This window comes from Arvicola amphibius, chromosome 15 (assembly GCF_903992535.2).
Source record: "Arvicola amphibius chromosome 15, mArvAmp1.2, whole genome shotgun sequence".
In the NCBI taxonomy this organism is placed as follows: domain Eukaryota; kingdom Metazoa; phylum Chordata; class Mammalia; order Rodentia; family Cricetidae; genus Arvicola; species Arvicola amphibius.
Genome location: NC_052061.1, coordinates 49408658 through 49426724, shown reverse-complemented (window position 1 = coordinate 49426724; position 18067 = coordinate 49408658). Strand labels below are relative to the sequence as shown.

Here is an 18067-nt window from a genome sequence, read left to right as displayed (position 1 = left end):
CTTCGCGATCGCGGGCCGAGGCCCAGCCAGGACCAGGACCAGGACACCACCAGGACGATCCGCAGCCCGGAAAGAGGGCCCACCTCTCCCAAGGTTCCAAATCCACCCACCTGGGACAGCCCAGGGGGCAGGACTCCAAACACACCACCGACCTGCCTTCCTGCGGGACCTCGGCGCGGGCTGCGTGGGGTGGGTGTCACGGGTGGGAGCTGGACGGGCACCGGCATGCCCTCGGGAGCGAAAGCGAGGGACGAGGGGCGGGGGCGCCTGGCAGAGCAGCCCCCGCACAGCACAACACTGCGTCCGTCTTTAGGAAGAGATCGCCACGCCCCCTCCACGCAACGCACCCGGTGGAAGCAGTCTAAGAGCGAGCAGGCTCCTCCCACCCACTCCCGGGGATGGCCCGTACGCCCACCTGCGTGCCTGTGTGCCTGCTTGCCTGTGTGTAATGTGCAATGTGCGTGCTTATGGGAGTGGCCCCATGTGGCTGCACGTGTGGTCGTGTAGGCCACGTTAGGCGCCTTTGTGTTTGTGTGAGTGTGTGTTGTGCGTGCATGCTCGTGCGTCTGTGTGTCTGGGGTGTTGCCTGCTTTTGTGTCTGTCTGCTCGGGAGTGTGTGCATTCTCGCAAGCATGGTGTGTGTGTGCGTGTGTGTGCGTGTGTGTGCGTGTGTGTGCGCGCACGTTCGTGTGGGTCTGCATGTGCTGTGCGTGCATGCGTGTGTGGATGTGCGTCTGGGTGTCTACTACCTGCTTGTGTGTCTGTCTGTAGGCTCCGATCGCGTGCGTGCATACACGCGTGCTTGAGTGTGTTTCTGCGTACGCGAGTGTGTGTGTGTGTGTGTGTGTGTGTGTGCTTGGGCGCTGGCTCGAGTGCGTACGGGCATGCGCGCGTGCACGAGTGGCAGCGCCCACGCACTGGTGCCCTCTCGGGCTCGCTCGGCTGGTGGGCTTGTTTCCGGCGGGATGGGATGCCAGATATCAACAGTTGGTTGCCTCCTGAACCCAACCTGAGGGGCCAAGGCCTGGGCGCAGGGATGGAATCTGTGAGGTGGAGGCCAAGCACCGAGGTCCAAGATGGGCATGGAGTCAAGAAGCTGGACGCTCAGGCGCTGTTCCACTAAGCCCTCCGGTGGAACCATCGATCACCCGGAGCCAAGCCGCAGAGGGCTGTGCTGTGCTGTGCTGTGCTGTGCTGTGGGTTTCAGATGCTAGCCGACAGCATCCTTATGACAGTCCAGCCGCAAGAAGGTCCCGCTCAACCCCAGAGGTGGGTGCAGAAGGAACAGACAGACGCGCCTTCTTGATTCTTCCTTGATGGAAGGAGCGGTAGGTGGCGGATGCCGGGTGGCCCGGTGGAAATAAGCATACATAGCCCAAGAGCGTTCTGGCCCGGGACCTGCCCCCCCCCCGCCCCAGGCCCCCGCCGCCCCCACCGTCCACGGCCCCGAGCAGAGAGCGCCAAGACCCAAGTTCCAAGTCCCCCCGGCCCCACCGGTCGGCCCAGGAGCATCATCTTCCACGCTGGACAGCCTATCTTTCTCTCTTCTCCCGCAAGGGCAGGGCGCCGTGCCGTGGAGGCATCTTCAATGGGGGACTGGATGGCCCCGCTGGCTGGCTGGCGATAGGGGATAGGGTTGGGACTGGGGGTGGGGGTGGGGGTGGGCATGGGACAGAACTGGAATCTTAGAAGCTGGCATTCCAAGTTCCAAAGAGAGAACCAAGGTTTCTCCTGACCGCGAGAAAGCACTGCGGAGGGCGTGGGGGCGTGGGTGCGGGCTGGCGTGCAGGGGCGCGGGCCAGGGTTGCGGCAGGCTCTTGGGGCAGCACAGCGAGAACACGCCTCCGTCTACGGCCATACCACCCTGAACGCGCCCGATCTCGTCTGATCTCGGAAGCTAAGCAGGGTCGGGCCTGGTTAGTACTTGGATGGGAGACCGCCTGGGAATACCGGGTGCTGTAGGCTTTTTTCTTTCTTAATTCTCCCCTTTTGGCCCCTTTGGCCTTCGCGATCGCGGGCCGAGGCCCAGCCAGGACCAGGACCAGGACACCACCAGGACGATCCGCAGCCCGGAAAGAGGGCCCACCTCTCCCAAGGTTCCAAATCCACCCACCTGGGACAGCCCAGGGGGCAGGACTCCAAACACACCACCGACCTGCCTTCCTGCGGGACCTCGGCGCGGGCTGCGTGGGGTGGGTGTCACGGGTGGGAGCTGGACGGGCACCGGCATGCCCTCGGGAGCGAAAGCGAGGGACGAGGGGCGGGGGCGCCTGGCAGAGCAGCCCCCGCACAGCACAACACTGCGTCCGTCTTTAGGAAGAGATCGCCACGCCCCCTCCACGCAACGCACCCGGTGGAAGCAGTCTAAGAGCGAGCAGGCTCCTCCCACCCACTCCCGGGGATGGCCCGTACGCCCACCTGCGTGCCTGTGTGCCTGCTTGCCTGTGTGTAATGTGCAATGTGCGTGCTTATGGGAGTGGCCCCATGTGGCTGCACGTGTGGTCGTGTAGGCCACGTTAGGCGCCTTTGTGTTTGTGTGTGTGTGTGTTGTGCGTGCATGCTCGTGCGTCTGTGTGTCTGGGGTGTTGCCTGCTTTTGTGTCTGTCTGCTCGGGAGTGTGTGCATTCTCGCAAGCATGGTGTGTGTGTGCGTGTGTGTGCGTGTGTGTGCGTGTGTGTGCGCGCACGTTCGTGTGGGTCTGCATGTGCTGTGCGTGCATGCGTGTGTGGATGTGCGTCTGGGTGTCTACTACCTGCTTGTGTGTCTGTCTGTAGGCTCCGATCGCGTGCGTGCATACACGCGTGCTTGAGTGTGTTTCTGCGTACGCGAGTGTGTGTGTGTGTGTGTGTGTGTGCTTGTGCGCTGGCTCGAGTGCGTACGGGCATGCGCGCGTGCACGAGTGGCAGCGCCCACGCACTGGTGCCCTCTCGGGCTCGCTCGGCTGGTGGGCTTGTTTCCGGCGGGATGGGATGCCAGATATCAACAGTTGGTTGCCTCCTGAACCCAACCTGAGGGGCCAAGGCCTGGGCGCAGGGATGGAATCTGTGAGGTGGAGGCCAAGCACCGAGGTCCAAGATGGGCATGGAGTCAAGAAGCTGGACGCTCAGGCGCTGTTCCACTAAGCCCTCCGGTGGAACCATCGATCACCCGGAGCCAAGCCGCAGAGGGCTGTGCTGTGCTGTGCTGTGCTGTGCTGTGGGTTTCAGATGCTAGCCGACAGCATCCTTATGACAGTCCAGCCGCAAGAAGGTCCCGCTCAACCCCAGAGGTGGGTGCAGAAGGAACAGACAGACGCGCCTTCTTGATTCTTCCTTGATGGAAGGAGCGGTAGGTGGCGGATGCCGGGTGGCCCGGTGGAAATAAGCATACATAGCCCAAGAGCGTTCTGGCCCGGGACCTGCCCCCCCCCCCCCCCAGGCCCCCGCCGCCCCCACCGTCCACGTCCACGAGCAGAGAGCGCCAAGACCCAAGTTCCAAGTCCCCCCGGCCCCACCGGTCGGCCCAGGAGCATCATCTTCCACGCTGGACAGCCTATCTTTCTCTCTTCTCCCGCAAGGGCAGGGCGCCGTGCCGTGGAGGCATCTTCAATGGGGGACTGGATGGCCCCGCTGGCTGGCTGGCGATAGGGGATAGGGTTGGGACTGGGGGGTGGGGGTGGGCATGGGACAGAACTGGAATCTTAGAAGCTGGCATTCCAAGTTCCAAAGAGAGAACCAAGGTTTCTCCTGACCGCGAGAAAGCACTGCGGAGGGCGTGGGGGCGTGGGTGCGGGCTGGCGTGCAGGGGCGCGGGCCAGGGTTGCGGCAGGCTCTTGGGGCAGCACAGCGAGAACACGCCTCCGTCTACGGCCATACCACCCTGAACGCGCCCGATCTCGTCTGATCTCGGAAGCTAAGCAGGGTCGGGCCTGGTTAGTACTTGGATGGGAGACCGCCTGGGAATACCGGGTGCTGTAGGCTTTTTTCTTTCTTAATTCTCCCCTTTTGGCCCCTTTGGCCTTCGCGATCGCGGGCCGAGGCCCAGCCAGGACCAGGACCAGGACACCACCAGGACGATCCGCAGCCCGGAAAGAGGGCCCACCTCTCCCAAGGTTCCAAATCCACCCACCTGGGACAGCCCAGGGGGCAGGACTCCAAACACACCACCGACCTGCCTTCCTGCGGGACCTCGGCGCGGGCTGCGTGGGGTGGGTGTCACGGGTGGGAGCTGGACGGGCACCGGCATGCCCTCGGGAGCGAAAGCGAGGGACGAGGGGCGGGGGCGCCTGGCAGAGCAGCCCCCGCACAGCACAACACTGCGTCCGTCTTTAGGAAGAGATCGCCACGCCCCCTCCACGCAACGCACCCGGTGGAAGCAGTCTAAGAGCGAGCAGGCTCCTCCCACCCACTCCCGGGGATGGCCCGTACGCCCACCTGCGTGCCTGTGTGCCTGCTTGCCTGTGTGTAATGTGCAATGTGCGTGCTTATGGGAGTGGCCCCATGTGGCTGCACGTGTGGTCGTGTAGGCCACGTTAGGCGCCTTTGTGTTTGTGTGTGTGTGTGTTGTGCGTGCATGCTCGTGCGTCTGTGTGTCTGGGGTGTTGCCTGCTTTTGTGTCTGTCTGCTCGGGAGTGTGTGCATTCTCGCAAGCATGGTGTGTGTGTGCGTGTGTGTGCGTGTGTGTGCGTGTGTGTGCGCGCACGTTCGTGTGGGTCTGCATGTGCTGTGCGTGCATGCGTGTGTGGATGTGCGTCTGGGTGTCTACTACCTGCTTGTGTGTCTGTCTGTAGGCTCCGATCGCGTGCGTGCATACACGCGTGCTTGAGTGTGTTTCTGCGTACGCGAGTGTGTGTGTGTGTGTGTGTGTGTGTGCTTGTGCGCTGGCTCGAGTGCGTACGGGCATGCGCGCGTGCACGAGTGGCAGCGCCCACGCACTGGTGCCCTCTCGGGCTCGCTCGGCTGGTGGGCTTGTTTCCGGCGGGATGGGATGCCAGATATCAACAGTTGGTTGCCTCCTGAACCCAACCTGAGGGGCCAAGGCCTGGGCGCAGGGATGGAATCTGTGAGGTGGAGGCCAAGCACCGAGGTCCAAGATGGGCATGGAGTCAAGAAGCTGGACGCTCAGGCGCTGTTCCACTAAGCCCTCCGGTGGAACCATCGATCACCCGGAGCCAAGCCGCAGAGGGCTGTGCTGTGCTGTGCTGTGCTGTGCTGTGGGTTTCAGATGCTAGCCGACAGCATCCTTATGACAGTCCAGCCGCAAGAAGGTCCCGCTCAACCCCAGAGGTGGGTGCAGAAGGAACAGACAGACGCGCCTTCTTGATTCTTCCTTGATGGAAGGAGCGGTAGGTGGCGGATGCCGGGTGGCCCGGTGGAAATAAGCATACATAGCCCAAGAGCGTTCTGGCCCGGGACCTGCCCCCCCCCCGCCCCAGGCCCCCGCCGCCCCCACCGTCCACGTCCACGAGCAGAGAGCGCCAAGACCCAAGTTCCAAGTCCCCCCGGCCCCACCGGTCGGCCCAGGAGCATCATCTTCCACGCTGGACAGCCTATCTTTCTCTCTTCTCCCGCAAGGGCAGGGCGCCGTGCCGTGGAGGCATCTTCAATGGGGGACTGGATGGCCCCGCTGGCTGGCTGGCGATAGGGGATAGGGTTGGGACTGGGGGTGGGGGGGGGGGCATGGGACAGAACTGGAATCTTAGAAGCTGGCATTCCAAGTTCCAAAGAGAGAACCAAGGTTTCTCCTGACCGCGAGAAAGCACTGCGGAGGGCGTGGGGGCGTGGGTGCGGGCTGGCGTGCAGGGGCGCGGGCCAGGGTTGCGGCAGGCTCTTGGGGCAGCACAGCGAGAACACGCCTCCGTCTACGGCCATACCACCCTGAACGCGCCCGATCTCGTCTGATCTCGGAAGCTAAGCAGGGTCGGGCCTGGTTAGTACTTGGATGGGAGACCGCCTGGGAATACCGGGTGCTGTAGGCTTTTTTCTTTCTTAATTCTCCCCTTTTGGCCCCTTTGGCCTTCGCGATCGCGGGCCGAGGCCCAGCCAGGACCAGGACCAGGACACCACCAGGACGATCCGCAGCCCGGAAAGAGGGCCCACCTCTCCCAAGGTTCCAAATCCACCCACCTGGGACAGCCCAGGGGGCAGGACTCCAAACACACCACCGACCTGCCTTCCTGCGGGACCTCGGCGCGGGCTGCGTGGGGTGGGTGTCACGGGTGGGAGCTGGACGGGCACCGGCATGCCCTCGGGAGCGAAAGCGAGGGACGAGGGGCGGGGGCGCCTGGCAGAGCAGCCCCCGCACAGCACAACACTGCGTCCGTCTTTAGGAAGAGATCGCCACGCCCCCTCCACGCAACGCACCCGGTGGAAGCAGTCTAAGAGCGAGCAGGCTCCTCCCACCCACTCCCGGGGATGGCCCGTACGCCCACCTGCGTGCCTGTGTGCCTGCTTGCCTGTGTGTAATGTGCAATGTGCGTGCTTATGGGAGTGGCCCCATGTGGCTGCACGTGTGGTCGTGTAGGCCACGTTAGGCGCCTTTGTGTTTGTGTGTGTGTGTGTTGTGCGTGCATGCTCGTGCGTCTGTGTGTCTGGGGTGTTGCCTGCTTTTGTGTCTGTCTGCTCGGGAGTGTGTGCATTCTCGCAAGCATGGTGTGTGTGTGCGTGTGTGTGCGTGTGTGTGCGTGTGTGTGCGCGCACGTTCGTGTGGGTCTGCATGTGCTGTGCGTGCATGCGTGTGTGGATGTGCGTCTGGGTGTCTACTACCTGCTTGTGTGTCTGTCTGTAGGCTCCGACCGCGTGCGTGCATACACGCGTGCTTGAGTGTGTTTCTGCGTACGCGAGTGTGTGTGTGTGTGTGTGTGTGCTTGTGCGCTGGCTCGAGTGCGTACGGGCGTGCGCGCGGGCACGAGTGGCAGCGCCCACGCACTGGTGCCCTCTCGGGCTCGCTCGGCTGGTGGGCTTGTTTCCGGCGGGATGGGATGCCAGATATCAACAGTTGGTTGCCTCCTGAACCCAACCTGAGGGGCCAAGGCCTGGGCGCAGGGATGGAATCTGTGAGGTGGAGGCCAAGCACCGAGGTCCAAGATGGGCATGGAGTCAAGAAGCTGGACGCTCAGGCGCTGTTCCACTAAGCCCTCCGGTGGAACCATCGATCACCCGGAGCCAAGCCGCAGAGGACTGTGCTGTGCTGTGCTGTGCTGTGCTGTGGGTTTCAGATGCTAGCCGACAGCATCCTTATGACAGTCCAGCCGCAAGAAGGTCCCGCTCAACCCCAGAGGTGGGTGCAGAAGGAACAGACAGACGCGCCTTCTTGATTCTTCCTTGATGGAAGGAGCGGTAGGTGGCGGATGCCGGGTGGCCCGGTGGAAATAAGCATACATAGCCCAAGAGCGTTCTGGCCCGGGACCTGCCCCCCCCCCGCCCCAGGCCCCCGCCGCCCCCACCGTCCACGTCCACGAGCAGAGAGCGCCAAGACCCAAGTTCCAAGTCCCCCCGGCCCCACCGGTCGGCCCAGGAGCATCATCTTCCACGCTGGACAGCCTATCTTTCTCTCTTCTCCCGCAAGGGCAGGGCGCCGTGCCGTGGAGGCATCTTCAATGGGGGACTGGATGGCCCCGCTGGCTGGCTGGCGATAGGGGATAGGGTTGGGACTGGGGGGGGGGGGGGTGGGCATGGGACAGAACTGGAATCTTAGAAGCTGGCATTCCAAGTTCCAAAGAGAGAACCAAGGTTTCTCCTGACCGCGAGAAAGCACTGCGGAGGGCGTGGGGGCGTGGGTGCGGGCTGGCGTGCAGGAGCGCGGGCCAGGGTTGCGGCAGGCTCTTGGGGCAGCACAGCGAGAACACGCCTCCGTCTACGGCCATACCACCCTGAACGCGCCCGATCTCGTCTGATCTCGGAAGCTAAGCAGGGTCGGGCCTGGTTAGTACTTGGATGGGAGACCGCCTGGGAATACCGGGTGCTGTAGGCTTTTTTCTTTCTTAATTCTCCCCTTTTGGCCCCTTTGGCCTTCGCGATCGCGGGCCGAGGCCCAGCCAGGACCAGGACCAGGACACCACCAGGACGATCCGCAGCCCGGAAAGAGGGCCCACCTCTCCCAAGGTTCCAAATCCACCCACCTGGGACAGCCCAGGGGGCAGGACTCCAAACACACCACCGACCTGCCTTCCTGCGGGACCTCGGCGCGGGCTGCGTGGGGTGGGTGTCACGGGTGGGAGCTGGACGGGCACCGGCATGCCCTCGGGAGCGAAAGCGAGGGACGAGGGGCGGGGGCGCCTGGCAGAGCAGCCCCCGCACAGCACAACACTGCGTCCGTCTTTAGGAAGAGATCGCCACGCCCCCTCCACGCAACGCACCCGGTGGAAGCAGTCTAAGAGCGAGCAGGCTCCTCCCACCCACTCCCGGGGATGGCCCGTACGCCCACCTGCGTGCCTGTGTGCCTGCTTGCCTGTGTGTAATGTGCAATGTGCGTGCTTATGGGAGTGGCCCCATGTGGCTGCACGTGTGGTCGTGTAGGCCACGTTAGGCGCCTTTGTGTGTGTGTGTGTGTGTGTTGTGCGTGCATGCTCGTGCGTCTGTGTGTCTGGGGTGTTGCCTGCTTTTGTGTCTGTCTGCTCGGGAGTGTGTGCATTCTCGCAAGCATGGTGTGTGTGTGCGTGTGTGTGCGTGTGTGTGCGTGTGTGTGCGCGCACGTTCGTGTGGGTCTGCATGTGCTGTGCGTGCATGCGTGTGTGGATGTGCGTCTGGGTGTCTACTACCTGCTTGTGTGTCTGTCTGTAGGCTCCGATCGCGTGCGTGCATACACGCGTGCTTGAGTGTGTTTCTGCGTACGCGAGTGTGTGTGTGTGTGTGTGTGTGTGTGTGCTTGTGCGCTGGCTCGAGTGCGTACGGGCATGCGCGCGTGCACGAGTGGCAGCGCCCACGCACTGGTGCCCTCTCGGGCTCGCTCGGCTGGTGGGCTTGTTTCCGGCGGGATGGGATGCCAGATATCAACAGTTGGTTGCCTCCTGAACCCAACCTGAGGGGCCAAGGCCTGGGCGCAGGGATGGAATCTGTGAGGTGGAGGCCAAGCACCGAGGTCCAAGATGGGCATGGAGTCAAGAAGCTGGACGCTCAGGCGCTGTTCCACTAAGCCCTCCGGTGGAACCATCGATCACCCGGAGCCAAGCCGCAGAGGGCTGTGCTGTGCTGTGCTGTGCTGTGCTGTGGGTTTCAGATGCTAGCCGACAGCATCCTTATGACAGTCCAGCCGCAAGAAGGTCCCGCTCAACCCCAGAGGTGGGTGCAGAAGGAACAGACAGACGCGCCTTCTTGATTCTTCCTTGATGGAAGGAGCGGTAGGTGGCGGATGCCGGGTGGCCCGGTGGAAATAAGCATACATAGCCCAAGAGCGTTCTGGCCCGGGACCTGCCCCCCCCCCGCCCCAGGCCCCCGCCGCCCCCACCGTCCACGTCCACGAGCAGAGAGCGCCAAGACCCAAGTTCCAAGTCCCCCCGGCCCCACCGGTCGGCCCAGGAGCATCATCTTCCACGCTGGACAGCCTATCTTTCTCTCTTCTCCCGCAAGGGCAGGGCGCCGTGCCGTGGAGGCATCTTCAATCGGGGACTGGATGGCCCCGCTGGCTGGCTGGCGATAGGGGATAGGGTTGGGCCTGGGGGTGGGGGGGGGGGTGGGCATGGGACAGAACTGGAATCTTAGAAGCTGGCATTCCAAGTTCCAAAGAGAGAACCAAGGTTTCTCCTGACCGCGAGAAAGCACTGCGGAGGGCGTGGGGGCGTGGGTGCGGGCTGGCGTGCAGGAGCGCGGGCCAGGGTTGCGGCAGGCTCTTGGGGCAGCACAGCGAGAACACGCCTCCGTCTACGGCCATACCACCCTGAACGCGCCCGATCTCGTCTGATCTCGGAAGCTAAGCAGGGTCGGGCCTGGTTAGTACTTGGATGGGAGACCGCCTGGGAATACCGGGTGCTGTAGGCTTTTTTCTTTCTTAATTCTCCCCTTTTGGCCCCTTTGGCCTTCGCGATCGCGGGCCGAGGCCCAGCCAGGACCAGGACCAGGACACCACCAGGACGATCCGCAGCCCGGAAAGAGGGCCCACCTCTCCCAAGGTTCCAAATCCACCCACCTGGGACAGCCCAGGGGGCAGGACTCCAAACACACCACCGACCTGCCTTCCTGCGGGACCTCGGCGCGGGCTGCGTGGGGTGGGTGTCACGGGTGGGAGCTGGACGGGCACCGGCATGCCCTCGGGAGCGAAAGCGAGGGACGAGGGGCGGGGGCGCCTGGCAGAGCAGCCCCCGCACAGCACAACACTGCGTCCGTCTTTAGGAAGAGATCGCCACGCCCCCTCCACGCAACGCACCCGGTGGAAGCAGTCTAAGAGCGAGCAGGCTCCTCCCACCCACTCCCGGGGATGGCCCGTACGCCCACCTGCGTGCCTGTGTGCCTGCTTGCCTGTGTGTAATGTGCAATGTGCGTGCTTATGGGAGTGGCCCCATGTGGCTGCACGTGTGGTCGTGTAGGCCACGTTAGGCGCCTTTGTGTTTGTGTGTGTGTGTGTTGTGCGTGCATGCTCGTGCGTCTGTGTGTCTGGGGTGTTGCCTGCTTTTGTGTCTGTCTGCTCGGGAGTGTGTGCATTCTCGCAAGCATGGTGTGTGTGTGCGTGTGTGTGCGTGTGTGTGCGTGTGTGTGCGCGCACGTTCGTGTGGGTCTGCATGTGCTGTGCGTGCATGCGTGTGTGGATGTGCGTCTGGGTGTCTACTACCTGCTTGTGTGTCTGTCTGTAGGCTCCGATCGCGTGCGTGCATACACGCGTGCTTGAGTGTGTTTCTGCGTACGCGAGTGTGTGTGTGTGTGTGTGTGTGTGTGTGCTTGTGCGCTGGCTCGAGTGCGTACGGGCATGCGCGCGTGCACGAGTGGCAGCGCCCACGCACTGGTGCCCTCTCGGGCTCGCTCGGCTGGTGGGCTTGTTTCCGGCGGGATGGGATGCCAGATATCAACAGTTGGTTGCCTCCTGAACCCAACCTGAGGGGCCAAGGCCTGGGCGCAGGGATGGAATCTGTGAGGTGGAGGCCAAGCACCGAGGTCCAAGATGGGCATGGAGTCAAGAAGCTGGACGCTCAGGCGCTGTTCCACTAAGCCCTCCGGTGGAACCATCGATCACCCGGAGCCAAGCCGCAGAGGGCTGTGCTGTGCTGTGCTGTGCTGTGCTGTGGGTTTCAGATGCTAGCCGACAGCATCCTTATGACAGTCCAGCCGCAAGAAGGTCCCGCTCAACCCCAGAGGTGGGTGCAGAAGGAACAGACAGACGCGCCTTCTTGATTCTTCCTTGATGGAAGGAGCGGTAGGTGGCGGATGCCGGGTGGCCCGGTGGAAATAAGCATACATAGCCCAAGAGCGTTCTGGCCCGGGACCTGCCCCCCCCCCGCCCCAGGCCCCCGCCGCCCCCACCGTCCACGTCCACGAGCAGAGAGCGCCAAGACCCAAGTTCCAAGTCCCCCCCGCCCCACCGGTCGGCCCAGGAGCATCATCTTCCACGCTGGACAGCCTATCTTTCTCTCTTCTCCCGCAAGGGCAGGGCGCCGTGCCGTGGAGGCATCTTCAATGGGGGACTGGATGGCCCCGCTGGCTGGCTGGCGATAGGGGATAGGGTTGGGACTGGGGGTGGGGGTGGGGGTGGGCATGGGACAGAACTGGAATCTTAGAAGCTGGCATTCCAAGTTCCAAAGAGAGAACCAAGGTTTCTCCTGACCGCGAGAAAGCACTGCGGAGGGCGTGGGGGCGTGGGTGCGGGCTGGCGTGCAGGGGCGCGGGCCAGGGTTGCGGCAGGCTCTTGGGGCAGCACAGCGAGAACACGCCTCCGTCTACGGCCATACCACCCTGAACGCGCCCGATCTCGTCTGATCTCGGAAGCTAAGCAGGGTCGGGCCTGGTTAGTACTTGGATGGGAGACCGCCTGGGAATACCGGGTGCTGTAGGCTTTTTTCTTTCTTAATTCTCCCCTTTTGGCCCCTTTGGCCTTCGCGATCGCGGGCCGAGGCCCAGCCAGGACCAGGACCAGGACACCACCAGGACGATCCGCAGCCCGGAAAGAGGGCCCACCTCTCCCAAGGTTCCAAATCCACCCACCTGGGACAGCCCAGGGGGCAGGACTCCAAACACACCACCGACCTGCCTTCCTGCGGGACCTCGGCGCGGGCTGCGTGGGGTGGGTGTCACGGGTGGGAGCTGGACGGGCACCGGCATGCCCTCGGGAGCGAAAGCGAGGGACGAGGGGCGGGGGCGCCTGGCAGAGCAGCCCCCGCACAGCACAACACTGCGTCCGTCTTTAGGAAGAGATCGCCACGCCCCCTCCACGCAACGCACCCGGTGGAAGCAGTCTAAGAGCGAGCAGGCTCCTCCCACCCACTCCCGGGGATGGCCCGTACGCCCACCTGCGTGCCTGTGTGCCTGCTTGCCTGTGTGTAATGTGCAATGTGCGTGCTTATGGGAGTGGCCCCATGTGGCTGCACGTGTGGTCGTGTAGGCCACGTTAGGCGCCTTTGTGTTTGTGTGTGTGTGTGTTGTGCGTGCATGCTCGTGCGTCTGTGTGTCTGGGGTGTTGCCTGCTTTTGTGTCTGTCTGCTCGGGAGTGTGTGCATTCTCGCAAGCATGGTGTGTGTGTGCGTGTGTGTGTGTGTGTGTGCGTGTGTGTGCGCGCACGTTCGTGTGGGTCTGCATGTGCTGTGCGTGCATGCGTGTGTGGATGTGCGTCTGGGTGTCTACTACCTGCTTGTGTGTCTGTCTGTAGGCTCCGATCGCGTGCGTGCATACACGCGTGCTTGAGTGTGTTTCTGCGTACGCGAGTGTGTGTGTGTGTGTGTGTGTGTGTGTGCTTGTGCGCTGGCTCGAGTGCGTACGGGCATGCGCGCGTGCACGAGTGGCAGCGCCCACGCACTGGTGCCCTCTCGGGCTCGCTCGGCTGGTGGGCTTGTTTCCGGCGGGATGGGATGCCAGATATCAACAGTTGGTTGCCTCCTGAACCCAACCTGAGGGGCCAAGGCCTGGGCGCAGGGATGGAATCTGTGAGGTGGAGGCCAAGCACCGAGGTCCAAGATGGGCATGGAGTCAAGAAGCTGGACGCTCAGGCGCTGTTCCACTAAGCCCTCCGGTGGAACCATCGATCACCCGGAGCCAAGCCGCAGAGGGCTGTGCTGTGCTGTGCTGTGCTGTGCTGTGGGTTTCAGATGCTAGCCGACAGCATCCTTATGACAGTCCAGCCGCAAGAAGGTCCCGCTCAACCCCAGAGGTGGGTGCAGAAGGAACAGACAGACGCGCCTTCTTGATTCTTCCTTGATGGAAGGAGCGGTAGGTGGCGGATGCCGGGTGGCCCGGTGGAAATAAGCATACATAGCCCAAGAGCGTTCTGGCCCGGGACCTGCCCCCCCCCCGCCCCAGGCCCCCGCCGCCCCCACCGTCCACGTCCACGAGCAGAGAGCGCCAAGACCCAAGTTCCAAGTCCCCCCGGCCCCACCGGTCGGCCCAGGAGCATCATCTTCCACGCTGGACAGCCTATCTTTCTCTCTTCTCCCGCAAGGGCAGGGCGCCGTGCCGTGGAGGCATCTTCAATGGGGGACTGGATGGCCCCGCTGGCTGGCTGGCGATAGGGGATAGGGTTGGGACTGGGGGTGGGGGTGGGGGTGGGCATGGGACAGAACTGGAATCTTAGAAGCTGGCATTCCAAGTTCCAAAGAGAGAACCAAGGTTTCTCCTGACCGCGAGAAAGCACTGCGGAGGGCGTGGGGGCGTGGGTGCGGGCTGGCGTGCAGGGAGCGCGGGCCAGGGTTGCGGCAGGCTCTTGGGGCAGCACAGCGAGAACACGCCTCCGTCTACGGCCATACCACCCTGAACGCGCCCGATCTCGTCTGATCTCGGAAGCTAAGCAGGGTCGGGCCTGGTTAGTACTTGGATGGGAGACCGCCTGGGAATACCGGGTGCTGTAGGCTTTTTTCTTTCTTAATTCTCCCCTTTTGGCCCCTTTGGCCTTCGCGATCGCGGGCCGAGGCCCAGCCAGGACCAGGACCAGGACACCACCAGGACGATCCGCAGCCCGGAAAGAGGGCCCACCTCTCCCAAGGTTCCAAATCCACCCACCTGGGACAGCCCAGGGGGCAGGACTCCAAACACACCACCGACCTGCCTTCCTGCGGGACCTCGGCGCGGGCTGCGTGGGGTGGGTGTCACGGGTGGGAGCTGGACGGGCACCGGCATGCCCTCGGGAGCGAAAGCGAGGGACGAGGGGCGGGGGCGCCTGGCAGAGCAGCCCCCGCACAGCACAACACTGCGTCCGTCTTTAGGAAGAGATCGCCACGCCCCCTCCACGCAACGCACCCGGTGGAAGCAGTCTAAGAGCGAGCAGGCTCCTCCCACCCACTCCCGGGGATGGCCCGTACGCCCACCTGCGTGCCTGTGTGCCTGCTTGCCTGTGTGTAATGTGCAATGTGCGTGCTTATGGGAGTGGCCCCATGTGGCTGCACGTGTGGTCGTGTAGGCCACGTTAGGCGCCTTTGTGTTTGTGTGTGTGTGTGTTGTGCGTGCATGCTCGTGCGTCTGTGTGTCTGGGGTGTTGCCTGCTTTTGTGTCTGTCTGCTCGGGAGTGTGTGCATTCTCGCAAGCATGGTGTGTGTGTGTGTGTGTGTGCGTGTGTGTGCGTGTGTGTGCGCGCACGTTCGTGTGGGTCTGCATGTGCTGTGCGTGCATGCGTGTGTGGATGTGCGTCTGGGTGTCTACTACCTGCTTGTGTGTCTGTCTGTAGGCTCCGATCGCGTGCGTGCATACACGCGTGCTTGAGTGTGTTTCTGCGTACGCGAGTGTGTGTGTGTGTGTGTGTGTGTGTGTGCTTGTGCGCTGGCTCGAGTGCGTACGGGCATGCGCGCGTGCACGAGTGGCAGCGCCCACGCACTGGTGCCCTCTCGGGCTCGCTCGGCTGGTGGGCTTGTTTCCGGCGGGATGGGATGCCAGATATCAACAGTTGGTTGCCTCCTGAACCCAACCTGAGGGGCCAAGGCCTGGGCGCAGGGATGGAATCTGTGAGGTGGAGGCCAAGCACCGAGGTCCAAGATGGGCATGGAGTCAAGAAGCTGGACGCTCAGGCGCTGTTCCACTAAGCCCTCCGGTGGAACCATCGATCACCCGGAGCCAAGCCGCAGAGGGCTGTGCTGTGCTGTGCTGTGCTGTGCTGTGGGTTTCAGATGCTAGCCGACAGCATCCTTATGACAGTCCAGCCGCAAGAAGGTCCCGCTCAACCCCAGAGGTGGGTGCAGAAGGAACAGACAGACGCGCCTTCTTGATTCTTCCTTGATGGAAGGAGCGGTAGGTGGCGGATGCCGGGTGGCCCGGTGGAAATAAGCATACATAGCCCAAGAGCGTTCTGGCCCGGGACCTGCCCCCCCCCCGCCCCAGGCCCCCGCCGCCCCCACCGTCCACGCCCACGAGCAGAGAGCGCCAAGACCCAAGTTCCAAGTCCCCCCGCCCCCACCGGTCGGCCCAGGAGCATCATCTTCCACGCTGGACAGCCTATCTTTCTCTCTTCTCCCGCAAGGGCAGGGCGCCGTGCCGTGGAGGCATCTTCAATGGGGGACTGGATGGCCCCGCTGGCTGGCTGGCGATAGGGGATAGGGTTGGGACTGGGGGTGGGGGTGGGGGTGGGCATGGGACAGAACTGGAATCTTAGAAGCTGGCATTCCAAGTTCCAAAGAGAGAACCAAGGTTTCTCCTGACCGCGAGAAAGCACTGCGGAGGGCGTGGGGGCGTGGGTGCGGGCTGGCGTGCAGGGGCGCGGGCCAGGGTTGCGGCAGGCTCTTGGGGCAGCACAGCGAGAACACGCCTCCGTCTACGGCCATACCACCCTGAACGCGCCCGATCTCGTCTGATCTCGGAAGCTAAGCAGGGTCGGGCCTGGTTAGTACTTGGATGGGAGACCGCCTGGGAATACCGGGTGCTGTAGGCTTTTTTCTTTCTTAATTCTCCCCTTTTGGCCCCTTTGGCCTTCGCGATCGCGGGCCGAGGCCCAGCCAGGACCAGGACCAGGACACCACCAGGACGATCCGCAGCCCGGAAAGAGGGCCCACCTCTCCCAAGGTTCCAAATCCACCCACCTGGGACAGCCCAGGGGGCAGGACTCCAAACACACCACCGACCTGCCTTCCTGCGGGACCTCGGCGCGGGCTGCGTGGGGTGGGTGTCACGGGTGGGAGCTGGACGGGCACCGGCATGCCCTCGGGAGCGAAAGCGAGGGACGAGGGGCGGGGGCGCCTGGCAGAGCAGCCCCCGCACAGCACAACACTGCGTCCGTCTTTAGGAAGAGATCGCCACGCCCCCTCCACGCAACGCACCCGGTGGAAGCAGTCTAAGAGCGAGCAGGCTCCTCCCACCCACTCCCGGGGATGGCCCGTACGCCCACCTGCGTGCCTGTGTGCCTGCTTGCCTGTGTGTAATGTGCAATGTGCGTGCTTATGGGAGTGGCCCCATGTGGCTGCACGTGTGGTCGTGTAGGCCACGTTAGGCGCCTTTGTGTTTGTGTGTGTGTGTGTTGTGCGTGCATGCTCGTGCGTCTGTGTGTCTGGGGTGTTGCCTGCTTTTGTGTCTGTCTGCTCGGGAGTGTGTGCATTCTCGCAAGCATGGTGTGTGTGTGCGTGTGTGTGCGTGTGTGTGCGTGTGTGTGCGCGCACGTTCGTGTGGGTCTGCATGTGCTGTGCGTGCATGCGTGTGTGGATGTGCGTCTGGGTGTCTACTACCTGCTTGTGTGTCTGTCTGTAGGCTCCGATCGCGTGCGTGCATACACGCGTGCTTGAGTGTGTTTCTGCGTACGCGAGTGTGTGTGTGTGTGTGTGCTTGTGCGCTGGCTCGAGTGCGTACGGGCATGCGCGCGTGCACGAGTGGCAGCGCCCACGCACTGGTGCCCTCTCGGGCTCGCTCGGCTGGTGGGCTTGTTTCCGGCGGGATGGGATGCCAGATATCAACAGTTGGTTGCCTCCTGAACCCAACCTGAGGGGCCAAGGCCTGGGCGCAGGGATGGAATCTGTGAGGTGGAGGCCAAGCACCGAGGTCCAAGATGGGCATGGAGTCAAGAAGCTGGACGCTCAGGCGCTGTTCCACTAAGCCCTCCGGTGGAACCATCGATCACCCGGAGCCAAGCCGCAGAGGGCTGTGCTGTGCTGTGCTGTGCTGTGCTGTGGGTTTCAGATGCTAGCCGACAGCATCCTTATGACAGTCCAGCCGCAAGAAGGTCCCGCTCAACCCCAGAGGTGGGTGCAGAAGGAACAGACAGACGCGCCTTCTTGATTCTTCCTTGATGGAAGGAGCGGTAGGTGGCGGTTGCCGGGTGGCCGGGTGGAAATAAGCATACATAGCCCAAGAGCGTTCTGGCCCGGGACCTGCCCCCCCCCGCCCCAGGCCCCCGCCGCCCCCACCGTCCACGTCCACGAGCAGAGAGCGCCAAGACCCAAGTTCCAAGTCCCCACGGCCCCACCGGTCGGCCCAGGAGCATCATCTTCCACGCTGGACAGCCTATCTTTCTCTCTTCTCCCGCAAGGGCAGGGCGCCGTGCCGTGGAGAAAGCACTGCGGAGGGCGTAGGGGCGTGGGTGCGGGCTGGCGTGCAGGGGCGCGGGCCAGGGTTGCGGCAGGCTCTTGGGGCAGCACAGCGAGAACACGCCTCCGTCTACGGCCATACCACCCTGAACGCGCCCGATCTCGTCTGATCTCGGAAGCTAAGCAGGGTCGGGCCTGGTTAGTACTTGGATGGGAGACCGCCTGGGAATACCGGGTGCTGTAGGCTTTTTTCTTTCTTAATTCTCCCCTTTTGGCCCCTTTGGCCTTCGCGATCGCGGGCCGAGGCCCAGCCAGGACCAGGACCAGGACACCACCAGGACGATCCGCAGCCCGGAAAGAGGGCCCACCTCTCCCAAGGTTCCAAATCCACCCACCTGGGACAGCCCAGGGGGCAGGACTCCAAACACACCACCGACCTGCCTTCCTGCGGGACCTCGGCGCGGGCTGCGTGGGGTGGGTGTCACGGGTGGGAGCTGGACGGGCACCGGCATGCCCTCGGGA

At 63.5% G+C, this 18067-nt stretch overlaps 9 non-coding genes across 9 annotated transcripts; all 9 read left to right on the top strand.

Moving 5' to 3' along the window:
• The first annotated feature begins 1846 nt into the window (after positions 1 to 1846).
• LOC119802378 lies at positions 1847 to 1965 on the top strand. Its single transcript, XR_005283393.1, has one exon. It is a non-coding gene; the product is annotated as a 5S ribosomal RNA (ribosomal RNA).
• Positions 1966 to 3840: 1875 nt separating this feature from the next.
• On the top strand, positions 3841 to 3959 carry LOC119802377. Its single transcript, XR_005283392.1, has one exon. It is a non-coding gene; the product is annotated as a 5S ribosomal RNA (ribosomal RNA).
• A 1878-nt stretch (positions 3960 to 5837) lies between these two features.
• Positions 5838 to 5956, top strand: LOC119802369. Its single transcript, XR_005283387.1, has one exon. It is a non-coding gene; the product is annotated as a 5S ribosomal RNA (ribosomal RNA).
• Positions 5957 to 7831: 1875 nt separating this feature from the next.
• On the top strand, positions 7832 to 7950 carry LOC119802360. Its single transcript, XR_005283379.1, has one exon. It is a non-coding gene; the product is annotated as a 5S ribosomal RNA (ribosomal RNA).
• Positions 7951 to 9834: 1884 nt separating this feature from the next.
• On the top strand, positions 9835 to 9953 carry LOC119802416. Its single transcript, XR_005283428.1, has one exon. It is a non-coding gene; the product is annotated as a 5S ribosomal RNA (ribosomal RNA).
• Positions 9954 to 11837: 1884 nt separating this feature from the next.
• On the top strand, positions 11838 to 11956 carry LOC119802405. Its single transcript, XR_005283417.1, has one exon. It is a non-coding gene; the product is annotated as a 5S ribosomal RNA (ribosomal RNA).
• Positions 11957 to 13841: 1885 nt separating this feature from the next.
• On the top strand, positions 13842 to 13960 carry LOC119802397. The gene has a single exon (XR_005283411.1). It is a non-coding gene; the product is annotated as a 5S ribosomal RNA (ribosomal RNA).
• A 1884-nt stretch (positions 13961 to 15844) lies between these two features.
• LOC119802385 lies at positions 15845 to 15963 on the top strand. Its single transcript, XR_005283400.1, has one exon. It is a non-coding gene; the product is annotated as a 5S ribosomal RNA (ribosomal RNA).
• A 1710-nt stretch (positions 15964 to 17673) lies between these two features.
• LOC119802353 lies at positions 17674 to 17792 on the top strand. The gene has a single exon (XR_005283374.1). It is a non-coding gene; the product is annotated as a 5S ribosomal RNA (ribosomal RNA).
• Positions 17793 to 18067: the final 275 nt, after the last annotated feature.